This window comes from Ambystoma mexicanum, chromosome 8 (assembly GCF_040938575.1).
Source record: "Ambystoma mexicanum isolate Mex_15411 chromosome 8, UKY_AmexF1_1, whole genome shotgun sequence".
NCBI lineage: Eukaryota > Metazoa > Chordata > Amphibia > Caudata > Ambystomatidae > Ambystoma > Ambystoma mexicanum.
The window spans coordinates 1,158,352,083-1,158,372,539 of NC_090929.1; positions in this window are offsets into that span (position 1 = coordinate 1,158,352,083).

A 20,457-nucleotide genomic window follows, 5' to 3' on the forward strand; every position below is an offset into this window, starting at 1 on the left:
GTTGATTTTTTATTAACACTTTTATTTATGCTATGGGGCATTTGTGTGGTTTTTAAAGCTGAAGGGGACACAGAACAGGAGTTAAATTTTTGCCTCCCATATCACTATCATCTCCAAAAACCAGCTGGTTTTCAGTCAGCATGAGATTTTCATGCAGGCGTAAAACCAATCGATTCAGGATTCCGCCTGCTTTTTACACCAGCAGAAAGCAGACAGATTCCATAGGAATCCATTGTATGGCAGGCAGCATTTACTGAATTTACATTGCTAAGTGTAAAAGAGTAGGATACAGGCCATTTCGCCATCATTTTTATACCTCCCTTTTGCACGTCCCACTGTAAATGACAAACGTCACAGTAGGGGGAACTCTTTTCACATAAATGTAAATGTAACAGATCCCCTCCGTATTAGCAATTTTCCAAAATGAGCTCTGCTATGTTTTGCATGGTATGTTTTTGTGGATACAAAAGCATCTTGTATATGGTTTGAGTGTATCTTTAGCTCAGGGGCAACGCGTTTGTCTTGGAAGCAAGATAACGTGGTGCAACACAGGTTCGAATCCCGATCCCACGCTCAGAAACCATTACAAACAATAAAATTAAAATAAAAAAATGTTGTGCTCATCAACTTGTGCAGTTTTAGCTGTGGGGTCCAGGGGAGGTCTTACCTCACATACAAAAAAATGACACAGACGTGGGACGGGCAGTGAACACTAATTGCTTTATTGTTCACACCTTCCAAAATAACTGAACGTGTCCCCGTTATATCCTGTTCCTTACCCACGCCCCCTCTTTAACCCCAACATCACTTCCCTGGAGTCTTGGCCCGAACGAGAGGCATCCTCCACAATGATGTGCAAGGGTTACATGTCCCATTGTACTCACAACATGACATCTCCCCCCTTTTTAACGTAACAGATCACTTACAGTTTGTCATCCCATTTCCTCAATCAGTCGCTGAGGCTTTATGCGACATCTCTGCAGCAACGTGGGCATAGGTAGCATCTGCAGGGATAATTGTGCTCCTTCACAGCTGTCTTCTTCTTCCGACTGCTCACCATCTCCTTTATACAAGTCATCCGAGCACCTGTCATCTTGGCTGGCGAATGCATGCTCCCATGCGACGGGTGGGAAGTCTCTGACTGTCCTGAAGTGGGACGAGTTCCTCGTTATGGACTGTTGTTGGTGCCCACTGGCTGTTATCATGGTGCCCTTTTTAATGGTCACCGCCAGCGGCTCTGGTGCAAAGGTAGGGTCCACCTTTCCAACTCGTTGGCTGTCTTACCAACAAGTGGTCTCCCGGCTCCATGACACCCTCTATGGCTCCTCGTCGAGCATCTGCCCTGTCCTTCATTTTGTTCTTCTCATCTTGGTCTCTGGTCCTTGCTTGTTGCTCCAGGGGTGCTGGCTGTGTCTGTGTGTGTCCTTTGGGCAAACTTGTCTTGATGTGTCGGTGGAACATCAGGTCAGAGGGGCAGACTCCTTTTGTGCTATGTGAGGTGTGGCGATACACATGCAGGAGCTGATATAGTGCTTGTTCAAATGGCTTGTTGAGGAGCGTGGCTATTTGCAGTGTCCTCTTGACGTTGCCCATGAATCTCTCGACTATGCCATTGGCTTGAGGCCAGCATGGTGTTATCTTTCTGTGCTGGAACCCTGTGTACCGTGCAACGTTTTGAAAGTCCTGGCTGAAGAACAGGGGCCCGTTGTCCGACTTTATATGGTTTTTGGAATCCTGTATGTGGACAGCATGTGGTCCCGGGCGAGTATCACACACTTAGCTGCCGTGCTATCAACCAGTTGAGCATCAGGAAATGTGAGTGTTCATGAATTAGAACAAGTACATAGGCGCAAAGTATTCCAAAGAAGTCCACTGCTAGTTCTTCCCAGACATTCTCGGGGAGTGGAGACATTTGTAGAGGGTTGGGGTGGGGAGGCTGGGCCACTTTAGCGCATATGGAGCATTTGCCAACAATCTCTTCCACTATGGTGTCTAGCTTGTGGAACCATACCTTTTGGTGGAGGAGGCGTTTCGTGGCTACCACCGGTGGCCTTTGTGTGCTAGCATAACCGTCTTCTCCTTCTATGATTCTGACATAATCACCTTGCAGCACTTCATGATGATCTGGTCATCGACAACAGTCAGCTCGTCCTTTACCAGTTCCATGCATCTAATGTCGGACTGCACCAACTCCTTCTCATTCCTGGCCTGATGTTTCAGATGCGCAGTCTTCCCTGACCTGATGCAGTGGGCTACGATTGCGAGAGCCGGGTCCCGTTCTAAAGCATTTGCCAGGGTGGCCCAGTACACTGGGAGAGGAGTGCCTGATGGTGAATGATGTAATTGATTTAGGCCTCCGCAACAGAGGGTCCTGCTTGAGCAGGTCCTTTGGGGTGGCACGACAGGTAGTCTGCAGGGTTTTCTTCCTTCCCTGGGCGATGCACAATGTTGAATTTGTAGTCCTGTAATCTCAACCCCCACCTGGCTATCCTTTGGGGCATTCTTGCCTTTGGGTCTCCGTAAATGTAGTACACTTATTCCATGGCTGTGAGGCTTCTGCTAGCGTAAGCTACAATGAACAAGTTGGACAGGTCAGTCAGATCCCTCTGCATTAGTATGGCTCCTAGCCCGACCAGGCTGCCATACACTATGACCTTGGTTTTCTCTCTCAGCATGAAAGTCTGCCATGTCTTTCACCCTCACAATGTTGTTTCGTATGGTCTCAAAGGCGCGTTGGCAGTCTGGTGACCACTCAAATGGTTGATCTTTGCACGTGAGTAGCCAAAGGGGGTTGCTGACCGTTGCATAGTCTTTAAGGTATCTCGAGCAGTAGCTTGCAAGCCCTAACAAGGACTGCAGCTCGAATGTGTTTTTGGGCGGTTGAGCGGTGTTCAGTGCTGCCACCTTGTCAGGTCGGGCCACATTCCTTTCTCTGAGAAAATGTGCCTGAAGAACCTGAGGGAGCCTTTGCTGAATTCACATTTTGCCTTGTTAAGTGTTAAACCTGCCACTTCGAGCATGGCGCAGACTTTGTGTAGGGCTACGTCATGTTCGTCTTGCGACTTGCCGAATATGAGGACGTCGTCCGAGTAGTTGAGGCAATTGGGGACATGTGGAACGACTTCATGTATCTCCTCCTGAAATATTTCAGCTGCAGACGAGATGCCGAAACTGACCCGTTTGTGTTGGAATAGCCCAATGTGCGTGACGAAGGTGGTAATATAGCGTGACGAAGGTGCAATCTCACTTTGGTGCTACCCTTTTGTGAGGTCCAATTTTGAAAAGCCCTTAGCACCATGTAGCAGGTTTATCATGTCAGTTATTCTAGGTGCCTGGTGTCTTTTGCACACAGTCACTTCGTTTGCACTCTGCATGTCCACGCATAGTCTTATTGGGCCATCTGGTGTTTTGTTAGGCACAGGTGCTATAGGCGAAACCTATGGGGTGGGGCCGGTAGCCGGTTAGATGACTTGTCTTTTTAAGAATTTGCCAATCTCTTCTTCTACTTGTCGTTGTATATTAATTGGTATGCAGGTAGTGTTGGGCCACAGGTGTGTCCTGCTGGTTGATGTGTAGTTGTATTTTCCGGTGTTTCAGTTTTCGGAGTCCTTTCAATAGGTTTGGGAATGCTGCCTCGATGTTTACAGCTTTTCAAAGTATTTGTGGGCCATTCATTTGTATAGGATGTGTACCAGACCCATCTCTAGTGCCGTTCTGAAGCTGAGTATACAGCCGCTGTTGACTTCCGTTTTCAGGACATGTAGTGGGATCTTTGCTGCGTGGGCCTTATGGGTGCACCAGACTGTGATGACACCCTTACATGATAGCGGCGAGGTGGACCCGTATGTATAGATATCGACAGTTGACTTCTTGAGCTTTGGAGCCCTAGAGAGCGCATTGTAGGCCTCTTCACTAATTATATTGACCGTCGCCCCAGTGTCGATGAGATATTCTGGAAGGGTGTTGTTGGATTGGAGAGTGAGGGCTGGGTGAGGGCTGGGCTGTGTTGGGTAGTGGTCCTGTTGTTTAGGGCCCATACGTAGCCTATCTTCCATTGGTCTTCCCACGATGAGGGAGAGTCGCTGATCGAGGGCAATCTCATTTCAATGTACCTAAGGGCCCTCATGCTGGGTGTAGGGGTGGGTGCATTTTTGCAGATGGCCTGAAGTGGTCATCACCACCGCATGCAGCGTATTGCTGGCCCAGGGCGGGTCATTCTCCGGTGTGAGGATATTCATATCCACATCAGAAGCATTTGGCCTCCGAGCGTCTGACCGGCTGATTGGATGTGGTGAATAGTTTATTGATGGCATCAGGTTCGGCGGGCTTGTGTTGTATTAAGGTTTTTCCTAAATTGTCCAGCTGGGATTCCACTGCCACTTCCATGTGAGCGAGGGCCAGAATTTCTTCTAGGAATCTCTGTTTTTGCAGGAGTTTCTTGCCAAAAGTTTCTGAGTTGCAGCCAGCTATCTCCTGCAATCGTAGCGCTTCCTCATTGGAGTATCTGGGAAATTCACAGTATTTCAGTTTTATTCTAAGTCTCATTACAAAGTTGTCTAGCAATTCCCCTTTGTCCTGGCGCATCGTATGGATGATGTGCCTCTCATAGTCAATGTTGGTGTGAGGTGCGAAGCATTCCGACAGTTTTTCGTGCAGGTGTTGGTAGGACGCTGTTTCTAGGTTGAGTAGTTCACACGCTATGTCTCTCATGGCTGGTCCTACTGCCATGGATAGGGTGTTCTTCAGTCGTTCATCATTAATGAGCCCTATGCCTCCAACATAAATTGTGAAGTCTCTTAACCAGGTCACCCATCAAAGCCCCAGGTTGCTGGTGTCTCGGAGGTCAAATGCGTGGGGCAGGTGTAGTAGTTGCAATGCACCCCCAGAGGCGGGTGCTGGTCCTAGAGTGCCGCCTGCGGACGTGGAGGAGACGTCTTCCTCAGACATGTCGTGTGTTCAGCTGTGCCCTGGGAGCTTCCTTGGCACGTGTGAGGGGGTCTTGCTGCCCCTTGATGAGCATGGGTTGCTACCTTGTCAGGGTGACCACCCTGCGTATGCTGATGTGTGTCGGCCTTATGTTTCTCGGGTTGTAGAGCTTTCCTTTGGGACACGCTTTCCTGCCGTCCCTTATGCCTTTGGGGGGCAGATTCTCCTCAGCAAGGTCTTCCTGCGGTGCCCGGGGTCCTTCCTCCTGCTTCCTGCAGCAGGGTCTTCCTGCTATGCTCTGGAATCTCTTGGATGCGCGCTCATGCGCAACGTACGGCCAGTGTAGTTCCTTTGTGGGGGCCTACCCCTGCCCCTGCCGTGTGCTGCGAGTGCAGTAGGCTGGCCTGGCAGCAGGAGGTGTGCCGATGCACGTGTTAAATGCCCGACGGCATCTTCCGGTCGCTGCTGCTGGCGGTGCCCGGCCACGGCTTTCCCACCCGTGTGCTTGTGCCAACGCTCATTGCAGCAGCTGGTATTGTGGCGCGTGGTGCTGTGTCGTCCCTTCATCACCAGTGTGCAGTCGTGCCTGTGGGGTCTATGGGAGGTCTTACCTCACATACAAAAATTACATGGACCAGAGTGGCCGGTGACCTCTACTTGCTTTATTGTTCACACCATCCAAACTAAATTAACTTGTCCTGGTCATATCCTGTTACTTCCCCACACCTCCTCCCTAAGCCCAACGTCACTTCCCTGGAGTCTTGGCCCGAACGAGAGACGTCCCCCACAATGATGTGGGAGGGTTACATGTGCCATTGTACTCACGACATGACACAACTGTCTTTCTTTTTTGTCTGTTCCCAATAGTATCATGTTCATGCATGTGGATGTAACACTTTGTGTGCAACCCAATTTGCGGGTGCAAAATGACATCATATCATGCGTGGCACATTTACCTACTTATAGTGTTGCACTTTGTCTGCTGCCACTTCTCCACCTCGATGATAATGTGAAAAAGGAATCTTAAGGTGCAAGTAGCAAAACCTCACCTGAACAAAATAAGAGCGTTCAAACATAATTATACTTCAAAATTGCCCACATTACACACGACAAAACGTTTTGCAAAGGGCAAAAGTGTTTATGCTATATGGCCTTAGGCTGCACGAATGAGTTTTATGTGAAGAAGAAATGCGGTTATGCCCTTAAAGTTACCTACATAGTTTTCTCAATGGAAACATGGCGACATTTCCGTTTGATAAAATATGAGTATTTGGAGACACTGAGCAGAGCCATCCTTTGCCAGTCTGATTTCAAAGCACTCCCAAAAACATTCTCCAGTGTGTTTTCCTTTCATTTCTAAACACTTGCAGACAGGACCTTTAATAGTTGATCGCTAGAATGCAGTACTTAGGTATTTGCCCAAGCCCTGTCCCCCAGCATGCAGCTGGAGCAGCAGGTCTTATACAGAGGACGACTTCCCGGTACATGTTTATAGAACGGCAAGGCTGCCCGGACTGTGTATACTACAGAATCAGGCCATAAAATGAGCCGCTTCCTCTCCACAGCTGTGCCTGCTAACAGTTGGCTCATTTGGGACATTCCAAAAGAATATTTGTGTTAAGAAGCGTAGTGATTTGCGAGAAAGATAATAAGCAGGAACTGGAAATCCTCTTCCAGATTAAAATGTGAGTCCCTGATGGAAGAGATGAGCTGGCAAGCAGGTCTACCTCCAGGATGTTTCCTTTTCTGAAGTTTGTTTGGAGTTTACGATTGTTTAAGACATAACTGGCAACTAAATAAATGCAGTTTCTGCACCATTCATCATACGTTAAACTAACAAATATCCTTCCACAAATAGAAAATAACAACAAATCAGTGGGGTAATTTGCCTCCAGTGCCGATCACGTCATCATTTTCCCTTTGACATCCGATCCGACTATTAACTTTTTGTTTTTAGTTTTTGATACCACGGATGGCAAAATATGAGTGTATGTTACCTATGCCTGTTTACTTTGACATGCATCACTTTGGCTCAGCAGTGCCACATTGCAGAATGCCCCCACAAATCTCTATGCGACATTCGGTGATGCCGTGGGAAAACAAGAACACTCTAAAAGCAATGTTAGTGTTGCATGATGCCCCTGCGACCTCATGGCTGCTGCCACATCCCTAGTATGGTCTGCATGGAGAGGAGCCCCTATACCTACACAGCAGAGCACAGCACACCACAGCTTGGCAGTCCACCAGCCACACTCCAGGCTTGCTTTTTCTCCTGGGCAGGAGATACCACCAACTAGAGGTATTGCTAGGTCTGGAAAAGATCCGGGGCTACGCTAAAGTCAGGACTGTCCAGACTCGGGGCTAGCTAGCGTTTTGACTGTAGCCCCTGAGCTTCTACCCGGGTCTACAACCGAAAGACCCAGGGCTATAGCCCCCTCAAACTCCACCTAGCAACGCCTCTGCCACCAACACCGTCCTCACGTCCACACTGTACAGGGGACGAGTATTGATCTGGAGCTCATCGCTCCAGCCTGTGGATTCCGGCAAGAGACAAGATTACTCAGAAATCCCTACTGGAGGGGATGTCGCACGCCAGCATCGCAAGGAAGCCAAGCTAAAGAGGCAGGGAGAGTCCTCACCTCCCTCCACGAGACACCTGGGCAGGTTCCTGAGAGAAGGGATATGAAGCAAGGACATTTACTTTTAGAGCTTCTTTGAGGTTGCCAAAGGCTTGCTTCTCCTCTTTACTCTCACTTTTACCGTTGAGCACATTGAGAATTTGTTGCCTGGCACTGATATTATTTCTGACAATGACGCCACAATTAGGGAGCTTTTGCTCTCACTGAAGCCTGTATCTAGCAAACCCACTCAATACTCTCTGGCAGGTGTCCACAGGCTAAGTATTAGTAAATCCATCCTTATTCGAGTGCCATTTATTGTGTCCTTCTAAACCATTGAATAACAGTTCTTCTAGCCCAACCTATCTATGACATTATTATTTATTTGTGTACGAGCATGGTGTGCCTTCATGACACCTGGCTAGCCATCCACAGACCCCCTTTTCCAACCCTCTACTCAAAGATGATTGCTCGATTCTCTTCGGTAATAGTGATGAGCTTGGAAATGTCTGGATCGCGGTTATATTCCATAATGACCCTTCAATCACCTTTTTCCTATACTTTTGTTGATGATCACAAAAGGCCCATTAGGATTTAAAACCCAAACTTCACATCACCTGAGTGCGTTTTGTGCTCTGCTACATAACACATCTCCATTCCCCATCCCAGTAAAAACAACTGGAAATGATTATTGCTGTCTACTCTTGCATCCCTAAAGACCATTTTGATTCCATTAGTGTTCCCATCATGATAGCACTTACGAATGAATCATTGTGAAACCGTCAATATTTATTTTCAGTCTTATACCTTTTCCAAAAGTTATATTTTAGGCATCCTCACTTTCTGAGGCCTCTAATTTGTCCCCTCTCTGCCCAGGCTGCTTACCTGGTCCAATAACTTTCTAGTTCCATCTTATATTAACAAACCCCATCCTAACCTCCCTGTCTCTAGTTTCTTCTGGATGTGTTCATTTCATTCAAAGAAAATCATCTGCATGGAAAATCTGAACTCTCGGTTTAAGCCCCTAAAAGCAAGCCCCTTGCCAGTTTCTATAATCGAATTGTCTCTGAAGCCTACAATCGTCTCTCTCTAGTAAAATATTGTAACAACTAAAACAAGCATTGACAATGCCAACAGTTTCGGCTTTTGTGTGCATGTGAAGGCACTTGCCAGGCACTGTCGTAGTGTTATTAACTGGTCATTGATGGTAGCAGGTGAAAAACGGTGTGTGCACCTGGCCATCTAATAGCAGTGTCTGGCAAATGCTTAATACTTATTAACAGGACTTCTGTAAAGGACACACATAGTGCTTACAAATTTAGTGGCTGAAGGCAGACCTGGTTTAGACATTTTTATCACACCAGGAAGGTGTTTACAGCACCAGTTAAGTTATTAACTCTCAGTAGACTGCTTTTAGAATACTCTGGCATGCACTTTGATCGCAAAGTTTGATGGTGAGGCTTTATTAAAGTGATCTCAAAGAGTTCCCATGGGGAGGTGTATTGAGTGGGGAGGGGCAAGACCTGGGTGGGAATGGCCATATGGATTATCATGGCCAGGGGCAATCAATGGGTGGGCAAATATACAAACTACACCTTTAAGAGGTGTGTCCCTCCTCATATGTCATTTCTCCATATCTGTACACTAATCCAATAGTGTCGTCTTATCAGTGGCTTTGGTACCTACACCCCCTAATTAATAGGATCTCCCAGTGGTTCAATGATAGGCTCAAAAAACTCAAATCTGCCACTAATGATCAAGAGACAATGACATACCAATGACTTGGCATCTGGTAAATTAAAGAATAAAACACAAAAGAGTACTTCAGAGAACACCTATCTCCAAGACAATCTAATACAATTATGGTAAATCGATATTATGGATTTCATGATTTCATGATGCTGGGGAAGTAAATTAACCCTGGCACAAAGGTCAAGAAACAATGAGAAAAGTATAGTATGCTAAACTTAAGGATACTCCTGTCCCCTGCACACCTATATTCTGAAAACAGTCAATAGTAGATCAGTTTGATAGTGAGTTTAGCTATTCCATAGTACCCACTTACATAACAAATATCAATACAATTAGGAATATAGATATTGGAACAAAATCACACATGTTCAATACCATGTTCAATAACAAAAACCTTTTTTGTGAAAGCTAATAAGGAAGTGTGTATATATATATAATATATATATATATATATATATATATATATATATATATATATATATATATATATATATATATATATACATATAATATAATTGTGCTCAAACAAGTCCCGGGTTAGCGCAACACATTTCGGGACAAGACCCCTTCATCAGGAGCATAGTTTAAAAGATCTGTTGAATATACAAACATACTAGTGTTATGATGTTTATGGAGAACAGAAAATAAATCACATATAAAAGGATATATACAAGGATAAACATTGCATGAGATATTACATTGATTAATAAAGGAATGCCTGCGTAGGTGAACAGACCCGTAGTCTGAGTTCAAATTCTGTGAACAAAAATGGAATATGCCTGTAATGTAACTAGTTGTAATACCATATATGAGGTAGACATCTATGGTACTATTAAGTACTTGAAAGTATAGTGAGAAATCACAAAGTGGATGCTCCCAGGCTGGTTACGTAATGTCAATAGTGGTATCTGAGGAATATGCCAATTCTAAAGTTAGAGAATGATAGGTGCATAATGTTGATTGCTATTTCAAAAGTATCTTACCTGAAAGAAATTAAATAGGTCATAGGCAAATAGTGTGCTGATGCCATGTGTCTGTGTACCTTACTACGAGACACCAGGTAAGTAATGGGCTAAAAATGACCATAATGTATAGATTACGTCATGACGTACGTGCCATAATGATGTCATATGTAGTATGTGTGACAGTGATTAAATCACAATTAAAAGAAATGTTGACATAACATAGATCCAATCATACTTATCAAAGGTTTATAGTTATAAAGGTAGAAAGGATAGCCGAATTAGTTTATCATACTTACATGTTCAATGGATGGTAATAGATGTATCACAGATACAACAAGAGAATAGTCTCAGAATAAAGTGAGTTGATGTTGAAAACAATGCATATTGCATCTCTCAAACATCAAGGTGATAATCAAAGGAGCACAGTATATGGAAAAGAACAGATACCTGGGCATCTAATAGCAGGGTCTGGCAAATGTCTAAATATCGAGGCTCAGTGCCACAAATGAAATACGCCAAACACGGGTTGAAAAGATACAAGTATCTTTTATTACTGTACAGTTACAAAGCAAAACAGATAGCTATCTGGCTCCCAACACCTCGCAGTGTGTACCAGCAGACACAGTGAGGAGTGAGAATGCTGGACATCTAAACACAGACATATTTATACCATTTTGAAAACATTGTCCAGCCTCTCTCCAAACTAAAAATGTACTGACTAGAGTTCATATGACAGATGTTACAATATTATATAAAGGATTAAACAAGTTTGCATGTCCATGAAGTCACAATGATGCTGTTGGTTTTTGGATCCACGGTAAGCCAATTCCACGAATCGCTACAATGCAGTTCAGCCAAAACACACAACCAGAGTTTGTTTTCCATTATCTCTTTGTTTATACAAAGATGAGGCTTGTGAGCGCAGACAACACTTACATGGCAGTTCATATGAAGAGCAAGGTTTCTTTGCATTAGTCTGCTCTCGGTCAGCCTAAACATTAACAGAACTCAAAGGTCGTTCGGCTCGACTGCAAGTTGAAAACACAGTCCACCATTTTAGAACATGGAATAAGAGTCGAAATCAAAATAGCGGATGAGTATTAAAATGGCGGAGAAGTTAACCAAAAGTCAGAACATTACAAACGCGGTTTTCTGTGCAACGCTAATGGGCTTAGGCCAATAATCATAATAAGGAGGTATTATATGATTATGGTTTACCAAACCCTCCTTTTGGCGTAAGCCAAGAGCATTACTCAAACATTCGTTTTACTCAAAACCCCATGCCTCAATGGCCGTACATCCTGAATCACATTCTTCAAAAATATCAATTGCCATTTGATCCTTGATAGTGATATCCTTCATTACAAAAACATTAGTCATTTTCTCAGGTGCATGTATTTCTGGTCCTAATGTACCCATAGTTTGCGCACAACATCCTTCTAACATCGAAGATATGGCAGGAACACATTTTATGCAATAACAACAGAATAATAGAATACCAAGAATTACTAACAGGACTGAAAAGAGCTTCCATCCCCATGAACGTAGAAAGTCCCAGAACTAAGCACTAAGATCACAATTTCCCTCGGGGATATGTACTTCCGTACTCAAGGTATTCAGATTTAGTTTTACCTTGAATATGGTAGGGGAGGTGTCAGGTACGAAAACACAACAAGCAGATCCCACCAATTTACATACCCCATTACGTTCGGCTGGGATGACATCTAACACCATCCTATTCTGAAGGGCCACTAATCTGATTGCTTTTTGTTCCAGCGTCATGTTGTATAGTATATCAGTGGTTCTGTTGATGGTCCTCTCCAATACTCTTGGTAGTCTCCTAATATCCTCAGAGTTCATTATCTGTCCCCAAAATGGTACAAAGGATTATGCTACATCACCCGTAACCTGTGAAGGAGTGTCACCGTTCCCGTCCCACCTTGGACGAGCTCTAGAGACCTCAGAGGTGCTAGCTACATATACCCCTGGTAACAAGATACCCAAGTAACAAGTACCCTGCCAATCTCTAGGTAGCCAAGGATAAGCTTCATTGCCACAGACAAAATAAACAGGATCACCTACATACAAAGGTCTGTCATCACTAGTTAGATTTGCAATGTTGGTACAACCCTCAAATATACCCATTGGCTAAGAACGATCCCTTTGTATTGAAGAGGGAAAATGGGACGCTCCCTTCCCCCGATTCTCAGCCAGACCATGGCCTAGATCGTCACGGCCTAAGCACCCACCACAAGAGGTATTCGACCTGCTCACAGATGCCCCAGACGTCAACATCAGACCCACCCATTCAACCTATGAGGGCCAAGTCACCATCCCCAGGTTCAGACGACAGAAGGCAGGCGGATCAAGCTTCCCAGTGATTGTGTCCAAGCAGCGGACTGAACACTCCAAATGGTCCTTCCGCAAAGGCCTCAAAACCTGGCTGTTCACCCAAGATAGTAACTAACTTAAGGGTCCCTGTAGCACAGACAGCCATTAGCCGTTACCTTCACATTCCTGTTGGAGCGTTTTATTAACTACAACCTATACAACTGCCTCATGTCTTCTCTGGAACTCATTTGTTGTAACTGTCTGTACACCAACGCTAAAGTGCTTTGTAACCATCACTGCTACTTGTTTGATATAACTATGTAACTGCATGTAAACTTTTACGACGACAAGCAACCTTTGTAACTGACTTCATAAGCATTCCTTTTGTCTAAATTCGGCTGGTGGCAGTGCATACTAATGAGATAATTGAGGCAAGCCTGAAGGGGCTTGGTTGACAAATAAGATAACAGGAAGGTGGGACTAACAACCATTTGGTATGCAATGTGTCAACTTGAAGCTAGTTCCCATCCCTCTCTATGAAAGGCAGTGAATGACCTGTCTGAGCAGACCCTTTCCAGAGGGGAGATGTATGTGATTGGGGGAGACAGGGAGTCTGCTCCCACCACATACTTCAAGGGAAACCTGCATTTTCAATCAAGAGTCACATGGGGCTCAGTTAACCAGAGATACACTTTGATCTACAACAGAAAGAAAGATGGGTGAGACTTATGTATATGTTGTCACCCCTTGTCTGTTCTTTTGCAAAGCACTCTGGTCCTGACCTCATGCATAACAGAAGATTGATAGTGTGGACCCAGGATTGGTTTATTAAGGTGAGCTTAGCCTGCACCAATAACTTGGGCCCATTTGGCTTTAAAAGAGGGCTGAACCCATCAATTAGCAGATCATCTGAAGACTTTGCAAGGAGTAACAAGAAGGACTCATTTGGACCTGGGCTGAAGATACAGTCTACCTTACATCTTAGGCCAGTGAAGGAAGGCCAGGAGTTCCAAGAGGGAAGCAATATCCCTTCTCTAAACATCTCCAAGGGAACAGAGGTAGATACCAGACTCAGAGGACCTGTCCAGCAGCTCCAGAACCGGTACCCAGCCAGCACACGGCATGCCCTGCTAGGTTCTGCCAGCAAGCTTCCTAGGTGGGAAATGCCAGAGAGTCTCTGGACAAAGGACAAGGCCGTTGCCTGCAATCATTCTCCTGAGTTTTGTGCTGCCCGCCTTGAAAGGACATGAGCCCTGAAAAGAAGCATGGAGTGCCACAAAAGCATCATCCAGCATCCATCTTTTAAGGACATTTTTGAGACAGTCGAATCCTTGAACCGCATCTGGCTGCACCGCTGACTGTTGTCATGCCGCAGTCTCAAGAGCCACTGAGCAGCCTCGACCAGCATTCCAGATCTGACAACCTGCACAGAGACAAAGATTCTTGGCACTGAGGCGCCGCACCAGACAGCCTGCAGATGCCCGTCCAGCTTTGCTTGCCGAACTGCCTGCCGCCTGGTACCCGCAACTGTCTCCCACCACTAACTCTGTCTCAAGGGCTGCAAAGCGCCCTGGAACCGCCTCGGTGCTGTTGAGCAACAAGAACTTCTTCAGCACAAGGTACATTGTAATTTTGGCTCCCTGGTCATTCTCCGAAGGCCCCTAGGGACAGTTACGACCCTTTGACCCCTGGGTGCTGGAATCAAATAACCTTGAACAGAACTTTACCAGACTCATGGAGGGAGGCCATACTAATACCAATATACAGGAAGGGAGATTGATTGGATCCTATGAACAACCGCCCGATCTCCCTTCTAGATGCAGACAGTAAAATATTTGAAAGCCTAATGCTGAAGGATCTTGAAAGTTGGATAAAAACTCATTGGATACTCGTGAAGAATCAAATTGGGTTTAGGAGGGGCTTGTCTACCACACTGAATGGCCTGATCCTCAGCACAACATCAAGTAAGAGTTTTGTGAAGGGTGGTCCAACTCTGGTCGGGGCCTGGGTCAATCTGTCCCAGGCTTTCAATACTGTAGACATAAATCGGTTATGGTGGAAATTGAGACAATGGGGAATCACTTCTATCCATTATTATAGAGCTCCACAATAAGTAATTTTTGAGGATAAGGCTGGATGCTAGAGGACATCTAACTACTCAAATCCAGACTCAAAAGGGAGTGAGACAGGGGTGTATGGTGCCCCTGTGCCTCTTTAATCTATATCTATCAGATCTGGACATTTGCTTGCTAGGGGAGGGCCTCTCTAGTCTGATCGTTGGTAAGGAGAGGTTAAACTCGGTAGTGTACACAGACAACATTGTGCTACTGGACTACACCCTCAAAAGACTACAGAGACTACTGAATGCCTTGGGAGAATTTGAAAGGGTCAACAACCTAATGAAACATCTGTTGAAATAAAAAATAGTAGTGTTCAAACGTCCTCTGACTAGGGATCCCACCTTTACATGGGAAATGACAGGTCAAGTCATTTCTAAAGGCAAGGAGGTCCTGTATTTGTGCTTTAATATCTGTTCCTTTTCGTCTAAAGGCTTCTGGAAGAGAAACTGATTAATCTGAGGAGCCAGATGAAGAAATTGAGCTCCAATCACTGCAAGTTCTCAATAATGCCCCATCTAAAATTCTATGTCAGTAAAGTAATTCCAACTTTGACTGATGGTATAGAGGTAATCCCATCAATTACAACAATACATTGGGAGAGGCTAGAAGGATTTTTGTGGAAAAATGTTCTCTCCCTCCCTCAGTCTCTCCCAATAGCTTAACTGAGGTATGAATTGGGTCTTCATTCTCTATGCTATCATATAGAGTGCAGATTAGTGTCATTGTGTTGATTAATTAGCTACCCTCAAGTTAATACCTTTTACGGACACCTAAACTAAGAAAGGATGAAGAAGGGCAATCCGTTCCTATCAGGTCTCATGGCCTATGCGCATGACATCTTGAGCTCCTGCGATTGTGAAGTGGGTGACCTTTCTGACAACTCTATGTATGACAAAAAATGACTAAAAAGAAATGTTTGGATAGCAACAATTTCATCATATAAAGGAGACAGAAAATACATTCCCCACTCAACACTGATCTTTACATATCGTGTGATGCTGAAAGACCCTCTTTATACCAATAGTCTTGAAAACATATCGACTCCACCTCCATTGGTGGCTTTTAGGAAAAGCCAAAACATCAGACAGATGCTCATTAGGAAATGATATATCCATCAAACGACGTTATGGGGCCTTCCGCCTGTTAAGGTACATTTTCCCTGTGGAAAATGTGTGATGTGTGCCACGACGAAGGAAACAAAATATATTATATTAAATCCTGATATTAAGTGGGTTCTTAATGAAATGACCAATTGTAACACGGAAAATGTTGTCTATTTAATTACGTGTCCTTGCGGATTACAATATGTAGGCAAAACCAACAGGAAATGTCTTACTCGCATGATAGAACATCGCAGTTGCATAAAAAACCGAGTACTGCTAGCTCCTATGGTTAAACATTTTGTACAGATGAAACATTCTCACAAGGATTTCAGTTGGGTGATCTTAAAGAAAATTTATGGCAAAAATAAATCAGAAATAGATGATAAACTCATCCTATTCGAACAAAAAATGATTTACAGGTGCCAAAATCATATCATTGGTCTTAATGAAGAAATTGACTGGCTGCATACTCAGAGATAAAAGGACATTGGGTGGTGGTACATCCCTATGGAGATATCAGATGGGTCATTAGTGAGAAATATGAAGAGTTAGTAAGATGCACTATGAATAGAAATGGGTTTTTCAAAAATGACACTGGTTTAGACTTTGAAAATATAATGTGATGAGTCGGATATGGTTCAGGTATTGTAATGTATTTTTGTAATGTGTTGCATGGTTTACTTCACATAGTGTGGGCAACTTTGATTACCTACAAACTATTACATTTAGAACTTGGTCTAATAATGGTCCCCTGGTTATGTTATAACCCCAGGTTTTTTACCTGTCGAACGGATTAGACTTTCTCCAGCATGGAATTCTGGGTAAATTGTAATTGTGGTCACTAATTGGCCTACCATGGTAGGTGTATGTGAGCTGGTTTATTGCACTTACGAGAGCAGTGGGTTAGCAGCCGAACCGCCGCGCTTACCGGAATCTTGTTTTGGGTTTCCGGAGCTACATTGGGTGAAATTCCCGTCCTTATGCAAGGTAACAACTATTGATATTGAATACATTGTAGTTTAGAGATATCGGTCAATTACCCATGATCGATTAAATCTGTTTACTATGTTTATGAAATAAAGAAGGTTAGTCCCTCGTTTATGTCTCAGCAATAGGATGCGCGACGTTCCATGAAACAAAGAAGGTTAGTCCTTCGTTTTTGTCTTAGCATTTGTCAACTTGAACTGCTTCTCATTACGAAAACATGGGGTTAGCAGCCGAACCGCCGCACTTACTGGAATCGATCCCTGGTTGCCGGAGCTACATTGGGTGAAGTTTCCGTCCTCAATTAAGGTTACAACTATTGATATTGAGTACACTGTACTGCAGACGTTACTAATTGGGTATTAAATGATGGGCCATCGTCTTACACGAGCATTTATTTGGATTTTCTAATAATGGTTGATATTAAGTAAACTACATTGTATTGGGCATAGCGTGCTACAGAAGTACATGTGATATATATATATATATATATATTTTAGCTAGAACATTGATCAGGTTTCTTCTGTTGTAGGTTACAATTTTTTGGACAATTTAACAGCGACGAAGAATATGTAAACAATCTCTTCATCCACGCAGGAGTATTGGCATGGCGTAATAGGTATATATGCATATATTGTTTTAAATTAGTGATAGTGCTATGGTGAAGGTTGTAGTTTTAAAAGCACTATAGGGTTGTTATGGAAGGCATGACCACATTGAATGATAGGGATACACGTGGGGGCACCACTTAGATGGGCAGGTTGATCGAAGCTCTACATAGTTTCTGCGGTCACGTGAATTTGTGATGAAGTGAGGGAGTAGTGGTTGTGTTGTTCACACCACTGTTTGCTTGTTGTTCCTTTCTCAGCTGAAATCAGGTTCCTGGTTACCAAAGAACCATTTAGAGAACAGTATCAGACTTATTGAAAGAGGTCGGAGGGCATTCGGGTGCACTGTGGCACACCTACACTGCAGTAATCCTACTTGTGAGGTATGTAGTGACCATTGGGTTCAATTGATTTTACCAGTATATAGGTACATATTTTAATGTTACTGGAATATAGTTAGCATTATGGAGCTGACTTATGTATTTGTGATGATGTTGATCTGTAGTGATACCCTATTTTTCTTTGTGTATTGAATAATTATAGGAGTACGGTTTGAAGAGTACTGTTGGGGCCCTGGATTACATGGTGGAGAAAAAATTAAAAGTGTTCTTCCCCTGAAGAAGGTTCATGCATTTAGCGCCACGAGGAACTGAAACATGTCGGACTGTTTATTCTGAGTTAATAACACTCAGTGATTGGAAATGTTTAAATCATTATATAAATTTTATATGTTGATGTATTGTATTGTCATGTTATAGGAATGGATGTGAGTGAAACTAGTAATTTGTATTGTAGATGTATCCACTGTATGTTGTGTTGTGGGGTCCTTTTTACTGAAAATTCTGTTTTAGAGTTAGTTTTATAAAAGAACAAGTTGGGTTGTGATTCAACCTATTAAAATAAACTATTTTTGATATTATAAAAAAACAAATAAGTACTAGGTCTATTTTTTCAAGACTATTGGTATAAAGAGGGTCTTTCAGCATCACACGATATGTAAAGATCAGTGTTGAGTGGGGAATGTATTTTCTGTCTCCTTTATATGATGAAAATGTTGGTTATCCCCTAACCGTGAGAGAGAGGGAATGTTAAAATAAGGGGAACGGTAGACCTTTGTAAAGATAGATGGATAGCAACAATCACAGAAATGAGATCAGGAAAATTGTCACAGTCTCACTCGCTGCACGATAAGCCACAGGGTGTCCTGCCGGGTTACTGAAGGCGGTTTCCAAATGCTAGGGGTCCGAATGACTTCTTTAGATTCCGTCTTAACATCCTACCAACGAGGGAAATGCTCTTCTCTAGACTTAAGGACCTCTACAGAGATAATATATGCCAATGCTGTGATAGGGCAAATGTAGAGACATTGAGACATGTCCTGATTGAATGCCCCGGTACTCCCCTGCACAGGATTAAAAGGCTATCAAGATTTGTGAACAAAGAATGGTGGCTGGAGACCCAATCTTCTTGGGACCGGCTCTGTTCTGGACATGAAAGTCTTTTGACCTTGGCACTGATAACTCTTCTACGACAACTCAGCCTCTTAAAGTGAGACTATGAATGGAGGGCTGAATCCTGGAAATTGACATATTTCCCTGTCTTTCGGGTTTTTATTTTATTTCATCTTTCTTTTTCTTCTCAAGCTAGTTTACAAAATGTGTGTGTTTATGTGTCGATATTATGAATTGATATTTGTTTCATTTTATCTTCATTATTGTAATTGTGTGAAAAGTCTAATTTGTTTTTCTAATTATGACTGAAACACAATAAATACAACTTAAAAAAGACTGATCCCTTTCCTTCATAAAACTCTTTGCCCTCTGTGTTCCTTTACAGGGTGGGTTGATTTTGTAATGTGCTAGAACTGTCTGTTGTGGTAAGAATAACGTGGATATGTGTACACAACCTTGCCTGGACAGTCCCTTTTATCATTGGGTAATAATTTTATTTTAGCTGTGTTGCAACTAACCAATGATCCATGACCTTGCTGAGATAAGCCTCCTGTTCCATCCACGTTACCAAAATTGGACAAGGAGGTCTTATAATTCACTTGTATTCCAATCTGTTCGGATCCATTCTGGTATACTAGAGGTGTGGGGTTGATTGATGGTTTAGAAAACGATATTCATCCCTGGACCACTGGTGTCTTCTGAAGTTGATTTGTCACAATAGGAGATCGATAAACTAGACAAAGAATACACACAACCACAAGAGAGTGGTGCACCACAGTGCACACAAGCAGTGGTAGGTCACACCATCAGCCCGTGTGATGCAAGAAACCTAACGCAACTACAAAAAATAGAGCTATAGACCGCTACACAAATATGGGATAGCTACCCCCATAAATGTGCATCCAGATAGAAAGAACTGAACATAGTTTGTAAATCGTCATACTCAAAACATCTGTTCGCTTCATCATCTCAATAAACTCTAACTCTACGCAAGTGCACATGGATAAAGTTTCAAACAATTCAATGACTCTAATCGGACCATGATAAAGCTCTTGACACAACTGTGCTCCCATATATTGGCTATTTCCAAAACCTCTGGTGCCACGGTGGTCCATAAAAAAAAACAATTAACTCCAGTTTCTGAGGACTCAGTGACTTTAAAGTCATGTCTTGTCCTTATAACTACTACACCCAAGGTGTATTATGGCCAAATACTGATAGTAAATCTACTGCACACTGTGTGCATGGCACGCAATTCTGACTCCCAAATACAACTCAAGCGATTTGGAGGATCTCTTCTTTCACTAACAGCCCAAGTTAGTGCTTATACCTCCACAACCTAAAACTCAAATACTCATGTGCTAACTTTTACTTCTGGATATGTACACCAAGTGTTTCTACCTACAAAACTGTAATACATTTTCACATATACCAGCATATAAACTCTACTACGAAACACGAAACCTCTAGTGCACCCTCATAGTTCTCACATACATGAGTGCACCACATTCAAATCCCATCCTCATCACCAAATGTAGTATCTTGGGAGCTGGTAGGAACGCATGCAGGACACAATTAAGGCTTGGGACAGTTCAAAAG